This window comes from Lycorma delicatula, chromosome 7 (assembly GCF_047948215.1).
Source record: "Lycorma delicatula isolate Av1 chromosome 7, ASM4794821v1, whole genome shotgun sequence".
NCBI lineage: Eukaryota > Metazoa > Arthropoda > Insecta > Hemiptera > Fulgoridae > Lycorma > Lycorma delicatula.
This window is the reverse complement of record NC_134461.1, coordinates 119339785-119363596: the sequence shown is the minus strand read 5'-3', so window position 1 is coordinate 119363596 and position 23812 is coordinate 119339785. Positions and strand designations below refer to the sequence as shown.

Sequence of the window (23812 nt, the reverse complement as noted above, 5' to 3'; positions counted from 1 at the left end):
AGAAAACTTTTCAAAAAACCACCGCTTCCCTCAAATATATAAATACGAATTTGAATCAATTCAGATTTTTATTAATTCTGTTGTGAATTAATAATTAATTCATCTGTTTATAATATGCTTTAGGGATGATCAAGTATAATTTTGACGTATTATTCAAAAAGAGTGGGTAGAGTAACGAAATCAAATTACATTTCATATCTCCGAACTGTATAAACGTAAACACCTAAAATTTGGAGAATGGCTTTTTGAATGGCTTTTACAGGATTTTGATAATATTAAACTGTTTAAAATTAAGACAAAGTAGTATATCTTAACAAGTAAATTGCCTCTTATTATTTCCAGGAGTGAAATTATTAATTTATATGACATCATACAACCTAATGGCCCTTGAATTACCTTAAAAGAGGTGTTGATAAATGGTCTACTGTTAATCTGTATACTTCCATATGTCACACAACTCCGGGAGGAGCAGAATAGTTCCCAGTTCTTGTTCTCAGGACTATAATTTCAGGAGAAAAACAAATTTTGTTACAGAATAAGTTTGTTGATCAGTAACGTGCAGCAACCCTCAACGATAAAAATTCCCTGATTTCCCAGAGGGAATGCATGGCTGGATGCCCTTTTACCCAGAAGGAAATTCGATCCTCTTAAGGTTACAAAAGTAAAGATTACACATTTGTTGCTACACTCGTTACCATCTCGCGGTTATTTTTCTTTCCTTTTTTTACAAAAGTTTTTAGATTCTGTGTATTGTAGATTAAGTTTTGAAAAATTCAAGAATTTTTCCATCATGTTAGGGCTTCAAGTGCTGTAAGACATTCTGATAAAGGCTGGACAATTTGGACTCTCGAGTCCAGGAATAAAAACAAAAATAGGTTCAAAATCAAAAATAACCCAACAGGTTCAAGTTATTTGGAATTTAGTACGTACTTAATTTAAGACAAATCAGTTCGCCCAATTGCAAAGTAATTTCTTTATTTTCTTTGAGAATGTTTCGTTGCATGAATACAAAATCCATCGGACCAATCTTTAAAAAACATCGCATAATAATATAAAAGAAATTTAAAATCGAAAAAAGGTTATTATCTACACCATTTTTGCGAAATCATTCAGAAGCTGCAATAAATATGTAAAGTAATTTAGTAATATGCAAAAAAAAATATATATTAAAATTTTATCAAATTTATACCAACAATTTTTTTAAGAAGTCCGGTTTTGAAATTTAATACAAATAACAAATAAAATATACTATTTTTTTAATAGAACCAACTTAAAAAAATTGAACTAAATCTAAAAGAAAAAACTTTTTTAAATTCTTTTTTGAACAACGATGTCAAATTAAAATATATGTGATGAAAAATATATGACACGAACCAATTAAAACCAGGAATTTCTAGCACTATTTCTTATCTTCTGGAGAAGTGTTTTGATCAGTTTTAAGAAGTATATTTTTTGCGCTTTAAATTTGTATAGGCCTACCGATATGGAAATAAAGGTACAAGCAGTAATTGAAAAGTCAGGAAACCTGCATCTAGAGAAAAGATAAAAAAGGGATGTAAAAAAACAATATAGAGACTGAAACCGGTTGTGAACTAATATTATGCATTTTTTAAATTTCCTTCTAATTGTCATGAATATTCAAGCGAACATACTTTAAATATCAAAATGACGTAGAAATTTAACATTGTGCAATAATAAATCAATATTAAACAACTACGATGAAAAATAGCTTCAAACCTTCTATGTAGGTAATGTAATTTTTAATTTAAAAACTTTCCACTTAAGATACCTATAAAACTTATAACGGTACCACTAGAGAAATTTCCTATAAAAAATTGTACAAATAATTGTATAAAAAATTTTCCTGTACAATTTTACAGGAAAATTCGCTGCATATATATTTTTAATTTAAATATAAAATAAAAAAATATCTGAACTTTAAAATTTTTCAAGAACTAATCCCTGATCTGATTACCTATCTTGGTAAAACAGTAGTATTTGAGTTTAGCTTAACATGGATTTATTCGATTTCCGGAGTTCTAAACCGATTTAAAAAAAAAAGATTTTTTAATTTTTAAAATGTTTTCTTTCAGTCGATACCTTAAACCAATTACAAACATATTTAAACAAATTTAACAAATGATTTCAAATTAATATTCTGATTAAATTAATGTTTATTCTGATTTCTAATTAATATTTAATAAGGGAAAAATATATTTTACTTACCTATTTAGTAATCGTAATGTATTTATAAAATCATGGATAGATATTTTGTTAACCGCTCATTAAGCGGTTTACTTATAAAATATATACTATTTATACGAGATCTGTAAATAAAATAATGAGACTGGTTCAGAAAAACATTTTATTTACAAATTGTACACGGACTCTATCACATTCAAAATACTCGTAGTTCCCTTGGGAAGCCACGCAACGCTTCAAACGGTTTTCCCACTCTTCATAGAAGCGTTGGAACTCAGAAACCGTAATATCCTTCAGATGGTCGGTTACATTTTTTAAAATCTTTTCTACTGTACAAAATGGTGTCCTTTGAGGTGTTTCGGAGTCCGGAACAGGAAAAAGTCGCAGGGACTCAAATCAGGTGAATAAGGTGGTTGAGGAACTATAGGAATGTTTTTCTTTGCCGAAAACTCATCGAGTCAGTGGATCCAGCATCCAGTTGTTTTTGATGGCTGGTCTCACGCGGGCAGCTCTTTTCCGCAGTCTTACAAGAATTTCTCTGTAAACATATTGATTTACAGTCTATCCTGTAGGCAAAAACTCCTTTTGGACAATGCCATTATTATCGAAGAAACAAATTAGCTTGGTTTTGATTTTTTATTTGCTCATTTTTGCTTTATTTGAGGACGTGGTGAGTTTGAAATGTAATATTCCTTGCTCTGGCGTTTTGTTACTGGGTCGTACTCAAATATCCAAGATTCATCACCAGTAATAACATTTTTTTATAAAATCAGGATCAGTTTCAATTCATCCTAGAAGATCGTGTCACACTTCCATCCGTTGTTTTTCTGTTCAACAGTGAGATATTTTGGGACCAATTTTAAACAAATTTTTTCATGTCCAATTCGTTTGTCAAAATTTGATGGATTGTGGTACGGGTCAAATTAAATTGTTCTGCAATCATTTTGACAATTAATCGCCGGTCGTACCGTATCAAGTCTCTGATTCGCTCAATATTGTCGTCACTTTTTGACGTTAACGGTCTTCCAGAGCGTGGATCGTCCACAACTGATTCCCGGCCATCTGAAAATGTTTTAAACCACCTAAAAACTTGGGCTCGTGACAGAGTGTCATCTCCACACACCCTTTTCAATTTTGAAAACGTTTCAGTGGCATTCTCACCGAATTTAACACAAAACTTAATTGCACAACGTTGCACATAATTAGTATCACTCATTTTTGTAATGCACAACAAAACCTCCAAAAACTCGCTTCACGAAAAGTTTGTTTACGTCTCACGTGGCAACAATAGACTAAAAATATTAGTACCTAATATAAATCAGCTATTCTCATATGTTTACTAGTAACTTTACACTGTTCCACTTTGGCTGCTAAAAAAAACTAGTCTCATTACTTTATTTACAGACGTCGTATACAATATAAACATTTATATTTGCTTGTAGTACTCGTATAATCGTATTTCACATCCTAGAAACCCAATTAGAGTCGTACGAATGGAAAATAAAATGTTAATTAATAATGAACATCACAACTGTTCTTACAAAAAATTGCATTACATTAAAACATTTTCATAATATATTAAAGTTCATTAATTAATAGATAAACAAAAATTAACCACATCCTTGAGCAACTAAAACTTGCACATACGTAATCAGTAGCTTAATCACGGGAAATTATCGTGTTACATTTAAACCAATATCCTTGTAATTTCATATTATATTTCATGTTATTAATTACAATTTATTCAGAACAAAATCGCTACTTTCTACAATAAGACTACAAGTAGCACGTAATATAAGTTCATTTTTTTTACTTTATACTTGCTTTTCCAGGGTTTTTTTTGTGGGGGGACTAAGATGAAAAGGTATTTTTAATGTTATATCCCTTCTTATGTACGATTTACAGTTCTAAACGTGGATAACCCTTACCTGTTCAAAAAAACCGAAATTTTTTAAACCCTTATGTTATTATGATTATCTTTTCTGACCGCATAGAAACTCTTCAGTCAGTCCATTATCAAAGTCTCTTCGATGGGACTGATCGGGCCTTGCAGACCGCAAGGCCCGATCTGGGCCGCAAGGCAAAGTACTGGGAAGACCTCCCAGTACTTTTTCATACGTTCCGATCTTTGTGCCCTTTCTAGTGTTGAAAATTTTCGTGTTGAAAATTTTAGTTTTTTCTTGCGAGTGTTAAGCGAGCGTTTTTGTTTTTGATTTTCTTGTTTAATTTTATCTTATCTGTAGTGTCATCTTACCCTTATTTTATTACAGTAATATAAAAATATACAGATTTACCGAATTTCTTCTTTTGCTGTCAACTCTAGGATTAGTTTGCTCCATACGTTATAATTATCCACAAATCCCTTCAATTCCGTGTATGGTCCACAATCCATATCACTTATAATCTGACACATATACTTCACTCTTGGTCTACCTATAATATTGTTTTAATTAACCCATCATGCCTTAACAAATGGCCGACCCATATGTCTCCTGTTTGCTTTAAAATATTTAAGAGACAAGACTTCGCCAGATCGATCCTCCTTAACACCTCCTCACTGGAATACTCTACCCACCCTTCGGATTTTCATCAATCTGCGGTAGCACCACATTTTAAAAGCTTCGGTCCTCCTTTCCTCTTCAACCCCCATTTGTCCACGTCTCACTACCATACAAAAACACACTCCACATAAAGGTCTTTAAGCAATCTTTACCCAACTATGGAAACGAAATTCATATACAAACAGTTTTTTTTTACAATTCGTAACAAAGAAAAACTAAAAAACCAGATATGTATTTTTATATTCCTTCGCAAAAACTTTATTTAAAAAAAAAACAGAACCCTTAAAACTACTTTTTTAACAGAATTATGAATAAAAATTTTATTAAAATGTTAAATATTAAATAATAATAAATAATAATAATAATAATAATAAATAAATAATATTAAATATTTTATTAAAATATATATATATATATATATATATATATATATATATAGATATATATATATATATATATATATATATATATATATATATATTTATTAATATTAAATCTTTCTAAGCAACGGCGAAATGTTTAATTCTTGTTATTGTTGCCGTAAACTTATTGGTTTCTCTGGAGAATAATTTTTGAAAAATAGTAACAGAATCAAAATTTTCATCAGATACGCTATAAAAATGTTGGGCACTAATGAACACAAATACATTAAAAGGTTTTGTTTACACTAACTAACAAAACAGATAAGAAAATTAAAAATGTATATTCAAATAAAATTTGTTTTTTTTTTATAGTTTTCATTTTATTTTATTTTTATAACCTGGGGAGTCCCTTTATAATCTTCTTACTGCTGTTTTCCACGCCATTAAAAAAATCTTTTAAAAACGTAATCAAATTTGAAAAACGAATTAAAATTTTCAAATCACAAAAAGTCGTAATATGATAATTGAAATAATATTAACTTTAAAATAATAAAATTAATGGAAAACATCTGTTTTTTTATTTTATTATTTTCATTTTTTTAAGGGTGATAAAAATCAGATAACCGAAAGGAATACCAGATATGAGTTGTACCAAAAATTGTACAGTTGAGAGATTTTTTTTTTGTAAAAAATAATTTCAATAGAAAAAAATGCAACAAAATAAAATTAAAGGTAATACGCTTTCCTGAATAATGAATTAATTTTTAAATGATACGTATTGTATTGTATATAACCAAATGTTAAACATACGTGATGTAATCTAGTAGTAAATTAATAATATTAATCCACCGGGTTGGTCTAGTGATGAACGCGTCTTCCCAAATCAGCTAATTTGGAAGTCGACAATTCCACCGTTCAAGTCATAGTAAAGGCAGTTACTTTTAATCAGGGTTTGAATCCTATATCGTGGATACCGGTGTTCTTTGGTGGTTGGGTTTCAATTAACCAGACATCTCAGGAATGGTCGAACTGAGACTGTACAAGACTACACTTCATTTACAGTCATACATATCATCCTCTGAAGTAATACCTCAACGGCAATTTCCGGAGGTTAAACAAGAGAAAGAAAAAATTAATAATATTGTAATTCAAAATGTTATTTTCACATTCTGAACTTGAGACAGCCAAGTTCTTATTTCCTCTAAGCTAATAAGTTTTTACGTAAGTATAATTGAAAGTTATTTTCCTAAACGCTTATACTAATAAAAGACTAGTATCCTAAAAATCATAAACTAACCGATCAATATCATCCTAAAAATCATCTTTTGTAACTGAAGTATAGCAGAATTTTTTTTTAACTGCTAACCTCTTAAAATGAATAAAATATACGAAAATGAAAAAAATGACATAACGAGATTAATTTATTTACAATTTTATAAAGAAAAATTCGTATAACCGTAATTCAAACAATATTAAAAAATAAATAAAAACCTGTACGACATTGAAAAATAAATTAGTATTATTCACAATAAGAATAAATTTTAACTGACACATGAATAGAACTGACGCTTTTGAAAGAACCCATATCGCGTCGTAAATACCAATGAGTCAACAAAATATTTTCTGAATTCATTTACTAATACAGTATTATAGCATCGTATATAAATATATTGCATCGTTCTACAATCGATAATATACCAACTGTTGGTAAATAATGTAAAATAAAGGGTGTACATTATAAGAATTCCTTACATTTAACCAAATATGAAGCGCCCGCGCGCGTGTGTATATGTGTGTGTAATTTTTTTTTAATATAAAAGTTTTCACTTTCATTATTTAAGCTTATATAATATTAAAATTAAATTACAAAATCTTGTGCTTGCCGAGGACTGTACAATACTTTTCTACCAGCCTAGTACAATATTCTTTCTTAAATTCAAAAAATTTCTAGCGATGTATCTATTTTTTGTGAGAATATTTTTATCTTTATGTATGTCTTAAATTGAATTGTTTATCTTACAAAATTTATTTATTTTTAAAGCAGATGTTATTTTCTTTTCAATCAGGATTGGATTACACAATTTCCTGCTAACCAACATAGAGTCGTTGACTTTTGATACGGCGGATCACAAGTATAATTTTTTATGTAATTATAATTTATATATTCTTTGTAGCTTATAAATAAATTGTTTCCAAAAAAACTTTTTTTCCTCGTTAGTTATAAATTGTTAATTTAAATATCTGATCGTTTTAAAATTGCAAAAGTTTAAACGATATGAAAACAAGAATAGTAATGTCTAAGGAAAGATTATAGGAAATATTACGAATAAGGAGTTTGGTTTAAGAAAGCATCTTGTAAAATGTAACACTCGGAGTACAATTCCGATCGGATGTGCAACATGGACACTAAGAAAAAGGGAAAAGGAAAGGCTAGTATGTGAAGTGCGGGTACGAAGGAATTTGGAGAAGATTTAATGAACACAATAAAAATCAAGAAATAATGAGGGAACAGGACGAGAATAGAAGTTTAATCAGAGCAATTTAGAACAGGAAAGCTAACTAACCGGCTGAAATATCACGAGAAAAACTGGGAAAAAGAGAGGGGAAAGTATAAAAATGATAGACGATCTAAATATGCAGTTGGGAACAATGGAGATAGGAGACAGGATATAGTGCGATGAACCTGCCTAAGGGCTCTAACCGTATGACGACCAGATTTTATATAGTTTTCAGAGAAGCAATCCAGTTGTAGGATCGTTGTCTTATACGGTACCCGTAACTCAAATTGAAAAATTGGAACGATAATGTTTGGAGTATACAATTTATGAATCTAGTATCTTAATCTGTAGAAAAGACTTTTAAAATAAGATAAAATACACCGTACGCACTCATATAGATGTTAACTAAAGTGCTACCTACGTACAAGTGAAGTACTTTCATTACGGACATTTATTCGTTATTATTATTATAATTTCACAACAGTTTTCCAAATGTTTTCCATTAAGCTTTGAATCGCTTGGAATAGTACAATAAAAAAATCATTACTAGTTATCACCTAAATTTACCATAAAACCTGCAATAAGAGATAAGTAAAATTATCGAATATTAAATAACAGGTTCAATGTCACTGGGTGTGTCTCTCACCTCTTATAAGAGTACACTTCTGTAGTGAAGAAAATAGTAGTTCTATTATTATTACTACTATTTCTAGCACTACTACTACTACTACTACTACTACTACCACTACTACTATTATTTTATTATTATTATTCAATTTTTAATAATCGTACTCATCAAATAAATTAAACTAAATTGTAAATTATATTTAAATTATACTAATAAATTCATACTGACGTCATTTTTAAAACAAGAAGATACGAAAAAAAAAAATTTTTTTATCTGACAGGAATTTAAATTTACCAAGATTTATAAACTAAATCTTGGTAAAGTATTCAAATTTTTTCAGCTAAAAATTTTTTGTAAGATATTTCCTCTCTTAAACTGTAATTTAGCCGATTTACAAAAAGAAAAAAAAGGAAATGATGTTTCCTCTAGTAAATCAGCCTTAAAAGTCCTGCCAACTCCTAGCAAAAAAAGGTAATAAATTGAACGTAAAAAGACAACAAAAAAAATGAATCTATAAAAAACACGTAATTATAACAGAACAGGGTTAGCTGAAAGATCGGACAAGACAGGAAGAAAAATTGCTAGAAAGATACATGGCTCAAAACTAAATGAAAAATTTGAAGCAAGAAATAAATCAAACGAAGAAATACATTCTAGAACAGAAAGAATTTAAAACATAATTAGGAAACGACGCTTACGATTTTATGAACACATTTTCAGAACGGGCAATGAAATTTTTGATAAAAAGAATAAACTAAAAAACAGTTCTGTATGAGAAGAAGTTAAAAAAGAAATTTCAGAATTAAACATTTCATACGAAATGCTTAATGATAGAGATTCCTTTCGTAAACATATTCAGAATTATAAAGGTTTACCAGGAAAAACACCAGAAGATTTAGCAGAAAGTGGTTTGAATAACGTAAACAATTTAGTCACAGAAAATTGGACAAATCTAAAAATTAAACATACAAAAAGAAGAAACAAAAAAATAATCTCCATTCTATGATGATTAACGTAACCTCTTAGGCGCTTATTAAAAAAACTCAACAATTTCGGAAAAGAAAAACTGAATTTTTACATTTTTAATTTTAAATCCGTGGATTAAAATTTAATTAAAAATAAATAATTAATTATCATTTAAAAATGATTTTATTTAATTAATAATTTTACCTGTGGAAAAGTAATAATATTTTAACGTAAAGAAAAATGAGACATGTGTAGTGGTTTTACATACTGCGACCGGCAGTATCATGTTTAAGCACGCAGCCACTCAGGCACCGAGGATTAGATGAAGGAGTGGTTAAGTAGTTCTACACTATCCGCGCTAAGTGAAATAAATATAAAACGTATAATTTTTATTAGGCGATTAATTTTGATGAAAGTTTATCTCCTCTTCGAATTTTAGCGAAATATATATATATATATATGAGATAACGGTGTGCAGAAACTATTATGACAGTCGGAGAGCCCTTTACCTTTAGAGGTGTTAAAACGGTAATACAAATGGATAAAAATACAGATTTTACAACGTAGTAAAAAAATGGGGGGAAAAAAAAAATATATATATATATATATATTATATTTTGGTAAATCCGTTTTTATATTTTATAACAAACAGCCTCATTATTATAATTGTAATGTCAATAAAGTAATATTATTTTTATAAGAAAAACTAACGTAAAGTACTCCTTTTTTGCATTGTGAAAAGCGCAAAGATTATCTAAAAACATCCGCCATTAATTGCCAAACAAGCAAACTTTTCTCATTCTCCTCGCCCAGTTTGAGCATTTTTTTGATTGATTTTTTCCCGTTACCACCACTTTCAAAATAACTTTAAAAAATTTTTACTTTTAAAAGTGCATGTTCATATTGATGAACTGAGAAGGAAAATATATTTTACTGTGATAATGAAAGATAACTGTTTTACGTTCCGAAAAAATCTGATGTGGACACCACATGACTTCCTTGTACGCCTATTAAATTACTTTTTTTTTTTAATGAAAAGTACATAAAATTTTATTTCACTAAAAACATCTGATAGTTTTAATTTTTTATTTTTTGTTATTGAATTTCATCGTAATTTTTTTTACAATGAGAAGTTTAAATTAAAATATATTTATATATATATATATATATATATATATATATATATGAAGTCGGATTCGAACCGATTTCCCTTCCCCTTGTAAGATCCAAATACTTCATTAATTAAAATGTTATTTGACTATAACTCAGGAACCATTGAAAATAAGTACCACTTATGATATATCATTAAAAAGCTCTCAATGAGGGCTTATGACTGCAGTTAAGAAAAATCCCAAAATCCAGATTTTTTTGGATTTTGGGCTTTTTTGAACACTTTTGGTTCAGACGATTGCAATAACAAGGGGGGTGCACAACTAGATGTTACAACAGTCCTAAATCCACAATTTCAACATCCTACGGCTAATCGTTTTTGAGAGATACATACTTACGTACAGACGTCACACCGAAACTAGTCAAAATGGATTCAGGGATGGTGAAAATGGATATTACCGTTGAAATGTGAAAACCGAAATTTTTCGCGATCGTAATACTTTCTTTACTTCGTACAAGGAAGTAAAAATCACATTTATAAATAAAAAACGCGATAAACATTCTATTTCGGTAAGAATGGTGGCAGATTCAGAAAACGAATATAATATTTATTATTAAAAATTCACGAGATTCATTTATTTTACCAAAATATTTTATAATAATATAAGTAAAAATAAATTAAGACTAAATTCTCAGAATAACCTTCCACATTAGAATCAGACATCAGGTTTCACTAAGAACATCATCTCGCAACATAATCTGATTAATTTTAGGCACGATCATTATATATAGGTAAGAATCTGTTTATAATCTTAACATTGAAACTGTAACCGTTTGAAAATAGTTCTGATTAAAAAAAAAATACCAAATAGTTCTGTGATACAGAACTATTTGCTATTATTGCCAGGATAAGTTACTCTACTTCATAGAGTAACTTATCCTGGTTACTCTATGAAGTATGTTCGTATGTGAATCGGATGTTTGAAATTGTATATTCCCTTGTGTAGCGATTCTTCAATAGCCGATACTGCATCAATATAAATGTCTTATATGTACGACCGATATTTCTGTATATAAAAAAAAATTTAACAGGGGAAGATTAACGTTTTTCAATAATATCTTATAAATTTCCTGAGGATCCAAAAAGAATATCGACACACAAACTAATAAACTTATTATTAAAAGTTATGACTGCTGTTTTCGTAACCCAGCACATTTCAACTCTAGAAATAACTATTTCTTAATCATAATACTTATAAAAAGACTCTTACTCTTATTTTTAAAAGTGAAAAGACTCCTACCGCGCTGCTGTAGAAAGCTAACTGAGAGATATGGCTGACTACCGCCAGATTAAGACTCCAAGCGCTTTAATGGTGAACAGGTACTTGCTGGCATTCAGCGGCCTAGGTGTGAGAGCGAATTGCTGTCTTGACGAGATAAATAAATTATTGATTGTCATATATGTTTTAGTAGTTGACGGGGTGCGCCTACCCATTTTAGTGATATATGAAAAGTGAGGGGTGGGACAAGCAAGCTAGTGATGTATGGTACCACCCTTACTCCGCTCACGCTTTTAGGTTAGTTCTAGGAGCTAGTTAGGACAGTGGTCGCTAAACTGTTTCCTGGCTCAGTAGCTGTTTGTGGCACAGACATTCGGTCTTATGCTTTAGAACGACTGAATGGGGTGGTGGCGGGAAAAATGCTAAGCAAACCAAACCATTCTTAAACGTAATAAGCAACCAATACCAGGAGTACTTATGAACTGTTTTTCTATTAATTTTTCACAGACTTGAATACAGTTTTCGGGGTTTCGGGAGTTTTCATCCTGAGCTCACCAAATTTACGTGATATTCAACCCTTTAAATAATACCTTCACGCATTCCACTGAGCTATATAATAGTCATCGTTATTCTCAAAGAAAGTAACTATTAACTGTCCGGCAAAATCCCAAAAGTTTGCCCCCATAGATCGATTACATATCTCTTCTGTACCTGAGATAATGTTTCGTTTATAAAAAAAATTCCCTATTTGTCTCCTGATTAAATCTAGTCCCATTAAGCTAATAAACAATTTAATGGCTGCTTCATGTAGGCGTTACGTTCTATTAATATTTTCTACCTTGTGGCTTAGCACAACGTCCCTGACATTCACGCATATGACTATTCAAATCCCACTCAGAATGAGTAATAAGTTGTAATCGGGTGTAAACCTGTAATTACTGTAAAAAGAATAAATTAATAATAATAATAGTAATAGCGAATAGAATGTTTGCAAATTCATACAAAATTTTAATTAATGAAACAGAGTTTCTGAATGTTAATTTTATAACGAAAATAAAAAATATCACAGTAAAGAAATAAATATGTTTTTTTTTTTTTGTGATGTAGGTGAAGAAAATCTTGGGAGGGAGCATAACAGAAATATAACGCTTGAATCGGCGAGCTCAGATGTTCATAAATATTAATTTTCATTTATATACGCTGTAAAAATGATGATGTAGAGGTAAATTTTAAAACACTTACTAAGAAGAAAATGAGTCATCTGAGATTCACTTAGATCAAATGAAATCAAGATAACAACAAAAAGCTCGCTCTCAGCCGATTCTCGCAGAGTTTCCAGTTACAATTTTATTGCTGTTATTTTTTACGTTGAAAAATATAATTTTATTCTTATATATGCTTACGTCACGGCTCAAATTATTATTTTTAACTTTTTTTAATCCACATCTACTTGCTTTAATTAGTCATTAACAAATACACTATTTATTTCAATTGAAACATAAGTTCCGTTCCGTATATCTTGCATATAAAACCATTAATTAGTTACTTTATAATAAAAATACATCAGAAGAGGCACCGTTAGGAGCTGTTATTAAAATTGTCACATGTCAGCAGTTGTTACCCGCTTGTTACTTATTTAAAACAATATTAGTTAAGAAGAAGATCAATCTATTCAGAGAAACAGCAATGCTAAACGTTTATTGAAATTAATTGGAAATAAAATTAAACAAGAAGCCTTCAAAGACTATTTACAAAAAATTTTTAAATTATTTAAATCTAAAGCTGTTTAAATCTATAAGGCTATTTCAAACTGTTAAACAGCCATCAATTCCTGATGAAAAAATTGTATACAGAAAATAATAATAAATAAATTAAAAAATGATAATGAAAATAATAATAACCAGGTACCTTACACTATTTCTGTTTCCAATTTCCTATATTCCCAGCTAAAATTTTACGTTCCTCTCTTTCTTTTTAGATGGTTATAATTTTTACAGTTTTCCCGATTTGTTTTTCACACTTATGTAGTGAACCTTCTAGCCTATTTTAATCAGTTCTTCTCCTCTCACGTGATGCCTTTACTAGTTACGCTTACTCTTTTTGTACCCTTTTTCTGTTTAGCCTACGGAGCCACCGTAAGGTATACTTCAAAGGATGATATATATGAATGTAAATGAAGTGTAGTCTTGTACAGTCTCAAGTCGATCTTTTCTGAGATGTGTGGTTAATAAACCCAACCACCAAAGAACACCGGTATCCACGATACAGGATTCAAGAGTGCATTTACTCTCACCTACCCTTCTTATTATTTCTTCATTTTTCCCTTTATATATTTTTTAATCCCTTCTATTCTCACCCTTTCATTTTCCATTTTCCTTTGCCTGTGTTAAACATCCTTTTAGAATTACATTCTTCATAAGGTGTTTCTCCGTAATACATAATAACTGTTCTTTCTGTTGAATGCTTCTTTAAACGGTGTTATTCTTTGTATTAGTTCGTTCTCAATTTTTCGTTCTTCTGTTAACCACGAGTTACCTGTTTTATTTACTCTCTTGCTTGTTCAATTCTTCCTTTTTTGCAGACATTTGTCGGCTTATTGCAGCCTATTCTCATTTCTTTGTTTTTCTATTATTCATTTTCATACCGTATTTGGGTCTTCCCAGAATACGATATAAAAGAATTTTCTACTTTTTGGTCTTGCATAAAATCATTCACGAACATGACCTGAATTTTTTAATAGGTGCTATCATTTTATTTTCAAATCTTTTTTTTTTTTTGTTTTATTAAGATAGAGACGATTTTAAAGCTAATTTTATATTTTCCATTGTGACTGCCTAAAACGGTACAATTTACTTTCTAGCCACTCTAACTTTAATACAGTGGTAAAAATATTTGACAAAAGTATTCGTTTTGTAGTTATTTTCTTAAGTAATGTATATTTCTTATGTAATTATTATTGTTAACAATGTTTTTCACTATCTACCGACATAACTGTTTAAAAGTCCAATAGTCATCTCATTTTATACATTTTTTTAAATTTTCTGAGCTCTTATTTTTTCCAATTTAAGTAAACTTTAATCTTATTTTTAAAAACCCAATTACATTATATACATTTTAACATTGTATGATTATTTACAAACGGTTCACTATAATGTTAAAACATAGAACGTGATGATTTCATCATTGCTGATTACTATCTGGCGGTCTAGGTAACAATTCTCATAGTTAATAGAGATTAAAAAAATATTTTTATAGTCGTAACCTATAAATGGTGGTAATATTTCCGGCCTTACAAACGTTTTTTATTTAAAAAAAAAAACAAGATTTATTTTTTATACAACTTCGGATAAAATTTCAGGTAGTTCCGAAAGTATTTTTACTTCAAATGAAAAAAAGCTTTTCTTATGTATAATAATTCAGTTCATTATTTACCTTAAACTCCACTTTACCCTATTAATCTAAATTTTCACCTCTTGATAAGCACAGCTTATCCAGAATTTGTTGTTTTTTTTTACTTTTCTGATCGTTTACCAAAAAATAAACAAATAAATATTTTATTAGACCGTATATATATATATATAAACCGGGTTGCTGAAAAATAATTTACACCACCTCTATAACTTTTTTATAATAGAGAAAACTGGATACAGTTTGCAGCACTCTTACTTGTACTGAGTGGCTACTTCAATAAACGTATATTTCACTCTTTTTGAATTTTGGGCGGCGAGGGACGAGGAGCAATTGAAACATTTTAAATAGAGAACCAATAGTAATTTGATATATAATTTTAAAGAGTTCGATTAAACTAGAAAAATGATAAAATTAAAACTAAATTCTGATCACACAATCCAAAATGGTGGTCAACAATGTGTTTATTTCAGATAGCTAAAACTACGGTTCTGTGCTCCCCTTTAATTTTTTTCTTATTTGAGGTAACTCCCTTCTCTCTTTGGAAATCTCCGATAAGAGAGGGTAACTCAATAAGCCCCAATTTAGAGTATTCAGCCTTCAATCGTCATTTTGGTTTAAATAGTAAGAATTTAATCTTTTATACCGTTTTGATTGTCTCGCAAAAACCTTTAAAACAAGATATCACATGATTATATGTCTCATTTAAACTTTTTGAGCTATCCCTGTCCCACCGCCACCCTGAAGGCCGAATACTCTTAAATTGGGTATTACTGATTTAGCCTCTCTTATCAGAGAATATTTCCATAGAGAGAATCCGGTTACTTAAACAACAACAAAATTAAGGTGAACGAGTACATAACCATAGTTCTATCTGAAAGAAATAGATTGTTAGCCACCATTTTGGATTGGGCGATGAGAATTTAGTTTTAAATTTATCATTTATCTCGTCTCATCGACCTGTTTAAAATGATATATCAAATTATCATTGGTCCATTTGAAATTTTTGGGTTGCCCCGAACCCCCATTACTCAAAAATCAAAGCGTGAAATATACATTCATTGAAGTAACCCCTCAGTACAAGAAAGAATTCTGCGAACAACCGCATTCAGTTTTCTCAATAATAAAAAGTTAGAGAGGGGGTGTAGTGTAAGTTACTTTTCAGCCACTCGGTATATACCGTGTGTCCCACGAAGAGGTATACGCTTTTGATTTAGTATCACTCGCCCATTCCGCCATCGATTCTATCGAAACTTTACAGACCTTTTAACGAACGTTTTAAAAATCTTCTGTGAAGAATTCAACTTTCTAGGATTCATAGGAACAAAATGGCAGCTTTCAAATAAAAACATAAATTTCAGATAAGCCACATTTTTTATTCGTTCCAAAATAACTGGTAGAAATGAAAAAAAAAAAACAAATGATAATTAAAATTAGAATAATTAAAAGCAGATAACACTGGGTAACAAAAAATATTTTTTTTGTCTCAGGTAGAAAAATACGTGATTCTGATAATATTTTTTCTCCTGAATTCAAATATGATAACGTTTTTCCCATCACGCAAGGTTTCCAAGAGATAGGCATTTATAATTTCAAACATTTTAATACTTTCTGCATTCTTAACTACACAATATTTAACCCACCTAGTGATTTTCTGAATATTTCGCCTGTGGAGCATCCCTCTTGATGGTCCAACAATAATCGGCCAGCATATTAGGACACCATTTGCCTTGATATCTCTTTTTCACAGCTGAAATCTCCTGATGAGTGTTCCCCGTACGTCGCTCACTACGTCAAAATTTTCCTGGAAGAAATATAGGTGTGATTGCAAGAAGTGTACTTTTAAGGACATATTACAGCCAAAATTTTTATGTTATAAGATTGTTGACAATAACACGAAAATTTTCCGCCTCTCGATTTCCCAAAAACTCTGAGTAACTTTTTTTTAATGATTGTCAAGCTGCTTTCTCCAGTGGATTCAATAGTTCCTCAAACTTTTCATCATGCATTAGTGATCGTATTTGTGGACCCATAAATATTGCTTCTTTAATTTTTGCATCACTAATTTTAGGAAACTTTTGTAGTATTGTCGATGACCTTGACGAATTTCTTCATTGTTTGATACTTAACGAAATTCATGTTTGATATGTTTGTTCTTCTAGTTTGATAAGTAACGGAGGTAGATACACATTTTTAGGATTACACAATGGGTCATGTTTCACATTTTTCTGTTCAGGAATGTGTGATTCGTGTTTAGGCCATTCTTTTCTAATTAAACTGTTTTTTCTGTCTCTACTATCCCATTCACACAAAAAAACAATAGTACTTTGTGTAACCAAGCTGCAGACCAAGAATAAATGCAATTACCTTCAAATCACTATAAATATTCCATTCATATACTGCATATTGAAGCTTTTCCAATATAAATTTAGTTTTCATATGTTTCTTTCATACTAGCAGAGTGAGCCACAGGTACTGATGGGATTTTTATTGCCATTGTGCAGAAGCACAGCTTTTAAATTAACTTTATTGGCATCAATGAACAAGCACCACTTAGTTGGGTTATATTCATTACAAAGTGTTTCCATAAGAGAAGAAATGTCATTACAAAATACTAAGCCAGTTTCTTCAGAAAAATAGTCTTTAAATTCAGAATGACGATTACGATAAGTACATATCTTTGTATTCTTTTGAAAAAGATCCCATCCTTTTAGCCAAGAAGCAAGCATTTCAGACTGTTTTGGTTAGCTTTAAATCTCGTATGAGATCGTTAAAAGTTTCTTGAATCAGTAAATGACGGTCAGATGAACTGCTTTATTCAAAAGTTGTATTACCAGAATCTGTTTCTTTTTCTTCGTTACTTCCATCAGACTCTGAGCTCTTTTCAACTAATGTCACATGTTCTGGAAGCTTTGGTATGAGCAACTCTTCGCAGTGTGGTCTCATTGGAGATTGCAAGTTACACCACTGTATGTTTTGATGTTTGTTAAGCAGAAATAACAGTCAGAAGAGTGATCTCTAGGTTCCCTCCAAATAATAGGGATAGCAAATGGCATGTGCCATTTTTCCATGTAGTGAGAATGCAAGTTACACCACTGTATGTTTTGATTTTGATGTAATCCCTTTAATGTTTGTTAAGCAGAAATAACAGTCAGAAGAGTGATCTCTAGGTTCCCTCCAAATAATAGGGATAACAAATGGCATGTGGCGTGTGCCATTTTTTCATGTAGTGAGAAGCCAAGAACGCGATAAACAACAGATATGTGGGGCCCAGGCCCTTGTTTGGTCCCCAAATTTACACCCAAAATAAAGTTCATAACACTTTTTTACTAATGGAGTAAGGTTTCGCCTTTGAGACTTGAGCGTCACTTCACCACATACATAACAAGAATCGTTAGGAAGATCTAAGAAGAACAAACTCTACGCATTTTGTAACTAACGACTAATTAAAAGAAATAAAGTTGTAAATATGTAATACACAATAATTCACACACACAAAGCATTCACAATGTGACTGAGTGAACCAGTAAACACGTGAGTGTTTACTTGTTCACTCTATCTGGCATCGTTCTGATGAATGTGTGCTACACTAGATCACGTTTGTACATGTCTATATACGTCTGAACCTGCACAATAGTAGCAATGCTACCCTTTGAGTTAGCTCATTTGGTTCCATCATATTTACAATGCTCTAGGAGCTTTTACTTGACAATGAACAAATGAACGAAAAAACGTTTTAACGAGAAATCCGGAATACATATCTGAAAACAGGACAAAAACTGCATTAAGTACACCTATTGGTACTTGTGAGACTGTAATTAGTCATGGTTATGACTAATATTAACTTTTTTTATTCAATTTGAACAGCTGTTTACCTATACATCATCTGTTTTTAATCATTTTTACCAGCTATTTTGTAATGAATAAAAAATGTGGTTTAGCTAAAAGTGATATTTTTATTTGAAAGCAGCCATTTTGTTTCTATAAATCCTAGAAGGTTGAAATTTTCACAGAACATTTTTGAAGCCTTCATTAAAAGGTCTGTAAAGTTTCAATAGAATCGGTGGTGGAATGGGTGAATGATACTAAATCAAAAGCGTACACCTCTTCATGGGACATACTGTATATCACGACAGGAATGGGTAGTTTTGATACTCAACGGATAAAAAAAGGAACTTTCCTAGGACTTATCTGGAAAATCCAAGGAAAACCGTGCAAAAAATATAATCAGGCCATAATCCGGGTTCGAATCCCGGTCACACATGGCATTTTCACAAGTTACAAAAGATTGTCGTCATTCATCTCATCCTCTGAAGCAATACCTAACGGTGGTTCCAGAACTTAAAAAAAAACCAGTAAATCAAAATTCAAAATTAATTATAAAAAGAAGAGGTGATTAAAATCTACAGTAATAAGTAAAAATAATAATCCTGCCATAAATAGGGGAAAATAAATACGATATCCGCGGAATAAATTAAAAGATCATTTAATTTCAAATAAATTGGTCGGTATAATTTTAGTAGGTTAGGGTTTTTATTAAAAATATCAGCGGAAACTTAAAAAAAGCCTTTCTAATATACCGACGTATTGCGTTGTGTTACGAGATAATAGTTCTGTGATCTCATTTAATGAGTAGATGTTTTCCTAAATTATTTATAAAAAAATTACATACTTTTTTTTAAATAGTACATTTTGAAATAATAATGCACGGCAAGCTATAAATTCAAAACCCGTGGTGATATTTTGACGGAGCCCAAGATGTATCACATTTCATACGGCACTATATGCAGCTGTAATAAATATTTAAAATAATGAAAAAGTCAGTGGTTTATTAAGACGCTTCAAATAAACAATATGTTTTGATTTTGTTGCAAACTACATCGATTTGATTTCACATTAAACGAAAATTTATCATTTAACAAAATATGCAAAGATTTTAAAATTATGAACAATTTTAATATTACCTTACTCTATAATTATCATCAATGGAGGAATTATTAAAAGAATATTATGCAGGTATTGTTACAATTATTTATAGTACCTGGGAAACACATTGCAACGGTTTTTTTTACACATTTAAAGTTAGACAGTTACTAATCATTCGATGAATGACTTTTAACAGTTAAGATAAAAGTATTCGTATAACACCAAAATAATCAATTTGTTAATGAAAAAGGCCACTGATCATTAGTATAACTGAAAATAATGATCAAACTGGCCTGGATAATTATTACTAAAATATTTTTGGATTGTAGATCGTAAACTAAAAGAAGAAAAATAACTACATAGTTAAGCAGTTATCAAGATAAAAGCAATTTTCATTTTATCACTATGAAAGGGTTTCTAGAAATACTGGAAATTTCACAGACACTTTTCCAGAATGTTTTCCATAAGACCGAACAAGTATGTAGACTAATGAAAAAATTTAATTTTTCCACGGAACAAACGGGTAATAGATTACATTTAAATTTTTTATAAGTAAAAGGTTTATTTTACAAAGATCAAACATACAATTAAAAAATAATATTATTTACAAAAAATCTATTTTCAGAATTAATGAAAATTAATTATTTGGATAATTAGTTCTGCGTAATAGAGTTTCAAAATATACAGTTATTTTACCTGTAAAAAAATTTTCCATATTTCTACAACAATTTTCTAGTAAAAATGCATTCATTCACTTATTAGACTATTTGAATTACAACGAATTTGGCGGGAATTTGAATTCATTTCTCGGGTACCTAGAATGCCCTCAGAAATAGGAAAATTATTTGTTAATTGTTTTCATTAATTTATCCTTTTAGTGATTACAAGTTTACGCCTAACCACAACAAAGTATTTTTTTTTTTTTTTTTATTATGAAGATGACTTGAACTGGAATTCATAACTTTCAATTCTATAATTCTGCAAGACTAACAAAAATTGTAGTGACATTCAGGCAGAGCCACATCGAATACAGCAATAAATTATACGTATACATAATCAAAATTATAATAATAGATATTCGTAACAAATCTGTTCGGTAGTGCGTTTTATTTTTATAACTTTACAACAAAAAAATAATAATAAATACGCTTTAGCTTCGTTATTAGGTTTTTTAACGTTCTGAACTTGAATTCAAGGCATAAAACTCCCGCATTTTTTTTTTTTTTTTAGATTACTTTCAAACAGTTTTTGTGATCTTCACCTAAAACCCTACTTTTCAGTCATTTTAAAACTACTTATTGTTGTTTACAATTGGAAAAAAAAATTAATTTTTCAACGTAAATTAGGGTATAATATTTCAACTCTGGGAAATCAGTATTCAACGGTCAGTATTTAACGGTCCGTTAAATACCAAATTAGAATTTCATTCGACTTTGTTGAGATTCGATTCCCACCAAAATTTCAGAACTTTCATTATATCATTTTACAAAATTCATGAAAATATATTACAATTTTTTTTAAAAAAAAGGGGATAAAAAATAAAATAATAAGTTAAAAATTATGAAAGGCATAATAGAAGGAAAAAACTTAAAACAAAGAAACAAAAACACAGTAAAAACCTACTCCGTTTGTAAGGGCGGTAGAAGCCATAATATAAATTTAACTGTTCGTACTTTAGTAGAAATTTAATTTCTTGATTAAAACGTGAAGATAATAATGAATAACAATTGATTAAAATTTCAGCCGCATAACAGTTCGTATAATAATAAAATCGCGCGTAAATTTGTTATAGTGTAGATTTTAAGTTAAATAAATATAAATTATATTAACAAACGTTTTATATATAAATTATATATATTAATGCAACAAATAATAAATAATTAAACAAAATAATACAAATATTTTTATACCATACGGATTTGAAGTTAAAATGATGTAACCGAAGTTGTAAACAATGTTTTTAGTAAGCTGGTTGACTGTTACTGAATGATTGTCGAGTACAGTGTGTGTAGTATACAAACCGCCACAATACCTCTCAACGGACTAAACTAACGGCAGCACAAACGTAGATCTATCGATTGCTAAAAGGTACTAAGCCGCGCCTACTGCGTCTAGAACAGAAACATTCACTGGACTTTAGAACCGACCGACAAGGATTGATCAATTAGACTAACGCACCCGCAAACACGCACACGTAGCGTGGTCATGGCTCTTTTTCCTGCCATTACCTTCCCCACCCTTTTATACATATTGATATTGCTAGACTATTTTTCCTACGATAATTAGTAAATCTTATTAGTTCTTTTATTAAAAAATCATTACTTTGGTTCGAATGGTGGTCAAAATAGCTCAATGAATATGTAATCTGAAAGTAGTCGGTTCGAACACCGGCTAAAACTAGATAATTACTAGTTTTACTGTTTTTCAATGTGGAAACTAAAAAGGAGTTTGGTATGGTATTGCAAATAAAAACCTTTTTTTACAAACAGGGTAGTTACTTACCCTTTGTTCTGAAAATAATACAAATAGATCTGGATAGAAAGACTTATAAAGCAGTAAGGAAAGTAGTGCCCATCCATCCATATATATATATATCATCCATTAAAACTGTTTTCATTTTTTAACACCTTCCTCGCAAATCTCCACACGTTTTATCAGTCATAATCAATGCCCATGTAACAAACCATATGCAAGGCTATTTTTTTAATGATCTATGATATTTTCAATCTATAAATCACATAATCTATAAATAAAGCATATAATCTATAAATCTATAATCATTACTATTTCATTTTAATTATGTTGCTGTTAATAAACTCGATTGACACAAAACTCACCATTAGTTCTATTTTGGATAGTTTGTTTTAGTTGTATTACATGATTATGTGTATCTTATTTTTTCTAATGTTCATGTTGACTGTTTTCAATCATATCTTCCATGTAAGCCCACAACAAAGCATCTCGAACTGTCTAAATTTTCTTTACCGGTCAATAGTTCTGGTAATTCATAAGTTAAGAATTAATTTATAATCTATTAATTCTATATTCACATTAAGAAATTTTGTACGTGGAAGTACAACGATATGGCCCAAAAAATATTAGTTTTAATTTAAACTTTATTTTTTAGTTCTCCAAACTATTTGAAAAGTTTATTCAATTTATAGTCACGTCAAAAATTAAAGTCATTAGCGACTGGAGTATAACTATAAATGTACTGATAAACATTTAATCTTGAATAGATGAGTGGTCAACCACTCATGAGACATGTGGTAAACTGAACCCCAACCACCAAAAAACACCAGTATCCATGATCTAGTATTCAAATCCAAATAAAAGCAACTACCTCTACTAGGATTTGAACCTAAGAACTGACTTCAAAATCGGCTACTTACAATGACGAATTTTACCACTGGATCAATCTGATGGATTGAGGTTTTAAAGAACCTAGTTTTTTAAACATTCTCAGTAATGGCCAGCCTGAGTCTATACAAGATTACTCCTCAATTATCTGTCATACATATCACCTTCAATCCCACTGGGCTATGGGGAGATGGCTTCTTGTTCATTAGTTCAACAGATTGCAACATACACATTAGGAAAAAATACTTTGTACTTTGTAGATTCAGTACTCAAGTACTTTTAAAATTAGGAAACCTGCTAATTCAAAGAAATATTTTAAGCTTTTATTTAAATTATTGGCATACAGTATGGTACTGTTGCATTTTAAAACATGTTAACAAGTTTATTATTATATATATATCATAAAAATTGTTCTTGTTATTAAGATAATTACTATTATCTTTTCTGCTAAGATCACTATAGTTTCTATGTTTAGTACTGCCTATCTTTCTTAGCTTTACTTTACTTATTG

At 30.0% G+C, this 23812-nt stretch overlaps 1 protein-coding gene across 2 annotated transcripts in view; it reads right to left on the bottom strand.

The window, feature by feature from the left end:
* The window catches only part of LOC142327885 (uncharacterized), a 128234-nt gene that overhangs the window by 87738 nt on the left and 16684 nt on the right, over positions 1–23812 (bottom strand). The window contains exon 3 of one of the 2 annotated variants that reach the window (XM_075371243.1): positions 21852–22052. The exons of the other annotated variant lie outside the window; for it this stretch is intronic. The gene's annotated coding sequence lies outside the window, so the exon portion shown is untranslated. The remainder of the gene's footprint in view (positions 1–21851; positions 22053–23812) is intronic. 2 annotated transcript variants of the gene reach the window in all.